Source organism: Rhipicephalus sanguineus, chromosome 4 (assembly GCF_013339695.2).
Source record: "Rhipicephalus sanguineus isolate Rsan-2018 chromosome 4, BIME_Rsan_1.4, whole genome shotgun sequence".
Classification (NCBI taxonomy): Eukaryota; Metazoa; Arthropoda; class Arachnida; order Ixodida; family Ixodidae; genus Rhipicephalus; species Rhipicephalus sanguineus.
Window position 1 is genome coordinate 65,370,237 of NC_051179.1, and position 3,256 is coordinate 65,373,492.

A 3,256-nucleotide genomic window follows, 5' to 3' on the forward strand; every position below is an offset into this window, starting at 1 on the left:
GTATAGTATAGTATAGTATAGTATAGTATAGTATAGTATAGCAAGGGTGTGGCAAAGGGAAGTGAGGGTGAGGTGAAGGGAGAGAGAAGCATGGTACAGAAAGGGAATAGACCAAAAAAATACACACACACACACAGACACACACACACACACACATATATATATACATATATATATATATATATATATATATATATATATATATATATATATATATATATATATATATATATATATATATATATATATATATACAGCATAGACCGCTTATAACGTAAGTCGCCGGAGTTGCGAATATCCGCACTATGAGCGGTACCGCACTATAACCAAAACAACATTTTTGAAAGGTTGCACGTGTGCAAAACATGACCAACGGGTAGGCGCGCGATTCCGACTATCGAGGCATGCGACTGGGACGTAAGTTTGCGTCTGCTTACATTTGAAAATGTTGAACGGTTAGCGTCCGCGGACCTGCGGTGCCGACATAACGAACGCCGAAAAAAAGTGGCCTCACGGGAAGTCGTCGCGGTAGCACACTGCGCGTGCGCCATGTCGAAAACGGTGGCGACGACAAACCACCACTCGAGTGTTTCAAACGCACGCCCGCGTTTTCGTTAAAGATGTAAGTCACCCCTTCTAAATGCAACAACTGCAAAATATGGCCTTTGTTTGCGAGGAATTTGCAGCGGACATTTAGACGGCACCATTCCGAACATTTTCTGTATCTTTCAGCCGCTTGCTTAAAGGATAAAATGGAAACTTAATTTTCTTTTTGCGGTACATTTATTGTGCAGGTTACAAGTAGAGCTGTTTCAGATAGGCAGCCCAGCTCAGAGGTTTAACCTGAGCTAGTACGGAGGCTTTTCAGGATCACGTTAGATAGATGGGGCCTTCTGTAGTTGGCTCCATCGACAGTGCCATTTTGGGGTACACACTCTGCTGACACATAGTTACTTTGAACTAGCTAGTGCATAGAGTAACATAGCAAGCGTGTTTATTATGTTAGGCGGCAACACCCGGTTCCGCCACGTGCTTGAGCACGCAGGTAGCAACAGTTGCCAATTGATCAAGGTGCATGTGTGCAAGTTTCTTCAGTTTGTTTTAGGGGCGAAGCTCCTTAAGGCGGCACCCGTTCGTCCCTCGTAGTGGTAGTCGTAGTCGTAGTGCGTAACCAGTCTTACGCTTTGACCTCCAAGGTGGTGCCGGTGGGAGATTTTTCCTGTGCGTTGTTGAACAATAAAAAAATCGCAGCGTTAGCTAAATGCCGACTTCTTCTGTTTCTCATTCCCATTAGCAGCCATTCTTTACCTCCAAGGTAGTGCCTGGTGAGATTTCCCCTGTGCGTGATTAAACAATAAAAATTTTGTTCAAAACGCCGTTGATTGATGAAATAAACCAACGAAAGACGCCAGATGTTTTGTAAAAGCAAAACGAAAGAACGCCAGATGTTTCTAAAGCAAAACGAAAAAACGCCAGCTGCTTTACGAAAGACGCCAGATTTTTCTAAAGCAATGGTTTTCTAAACAATGAAAATTCACAGCGTACATGTAAAATTAAAGTGAGCTGCAAGTCGTCATAACTCATCGAACCTTTAGTATAAACGCGCCCGATCTCACGTCGGTGATGATGTACTGGGCAGAATTCACGGAAGATTCACGGTTTACCGATGAACCTCCGCAGCTTCGCCCACTCATCATCATTCTCTCCGTGGATATGCTGTGATTTTTTTCATTATAAGAAAATCAATAGAAAAAGATTTCACGCCCAACGTGGGGCTCGAACCCACGACCCTGAGATTAAGAGTCTCATGCTCTACCGACTGAGCTAGCCGGGCGACTGACCGACGAACTGTACTAACATCATCTAGTCTCTAGGCAGGCGTTATATTTTCCGTTTGTAATGCAAGTGACACGAGACTTATTTTTCGCCCCGATCCTCATGTAGATTCTCGACCACGTGGCTAAAATTCATTGTGTCGCACAGTAATAGGCGCGCTTCCAAAGCGCCGTACCTGGAAGCAAACGTCGAGAGCGTGGCATCGTGCCAGCAGCACCGACAACGTATCCCCATGGCGCTAACACTAGCAGTAAGCATCAGTGCGTTAAAGCCAAGGAAAAAACCATCGTCCGCGATAATTTTACGGGCTATTGTTATCGCTTCCTTAGCGAAATTATCCACCTTCGATGGTTCATACCCCTGCGTGGAATAGTCGAAAAAGCAGCTTGTCTTACAGGTGTTCTTCGTGATTTCGTTGTCACACTTTTTTTGCATCGTAAAATCTTATTCTCGATTTTTTTTCGGAAGCCATATTTACGTGTGCGTTATAATATTTTAAAGACGCTGCAGCACCCACGGAATCATTATTACAGAAAAAAAAAGGGGGGGGGGCTGGAGGGAGGGGTACTATACTGTTCAATATACATAGGATGCACAAGCATATAGACATTAATAGGCAAGGGTCTAGTCCAAGGAGCAGCGCAGCAGGGACGGTAAGACGAGGTGTATAAAGCACAAAGCACGTGCTCTGAACAACTGACAGTTTTATCACAATCAGTAATGAATGAATGAATGTGACATTTTTTCACTCCCGGCTGCAACATTTCGAGAGGCGCCCAGCCAGCGGACGGGAGAGTGGGGCGCAGGGAGGAGAGAGAGCGAACGGCGAGAGAAGGAGCGGCGAAGCAAGCGGTGCGGAGCCGGCGCGCTCCCGCGCAAAACCGCGGTGAGGAGGCGGAGCGCGCGCAGTCACGTGGGGCGTGACGTCGCTGCGCCGTTGCTACAGACGCTCCTCTCCTTTCCTCGCGCCGTTGCTATGGGACGGCGGATTCAGGGTCGCTTATAAAGTGCATTCGCACTTAAAATTCAGGGCGCACGGGATTTCGACTTTCCGCTTCTCGAGCGGAGGTACCTTGCGCAGACTGAATCTTGCGGTCGTACTTGGCACCTCTGTCACGTGGGGCAACCGCCTTTACGTATCGTGCAATCATTGCAGTCGGCTTTGCGTTCCTTTTTTTTTTTTGGTCAGGTGACACTGAGCTGGTCTCTTGTGAGGCACTAGGACAGCAGCGTTCCCAAGGAGGCTTTGCTTTCCCTTCGGTGTCCATACGCTGCCGGCTACTGGCACTGCGCTTCCTGTTGCGCTTCGTACAAGGGGAAGAATCCCCCGCGAGAACTCTCGCGTATTACTTTCTGGTGTTACGACCGGCGCCTGTGCCGAAGGGGACGCGGCGTTCTCTGTTCTTCGAACAATGCGCCG

At 47.3% G+C, this 3,256-nt stretch overlaps 1 non-coding gene across 1 annotated transcript; it reads right to left on the reverse strand.

The window, feature by feature from the left end:
• Nucleotides 1-1,761: 1,761 nt before the first annotated feature.
• On the reverse strand, nt 1,762-1,834 carry Trnak-cuu (transfer RNA lysine (anticodon CUU)). The gene has a single exon. It is a non-coding gene; the product is annotated as a tRNA-Lys (tRNA).
• Nucleotides 1,835-3,256: the final 1,422 nt, after the last annotated feature.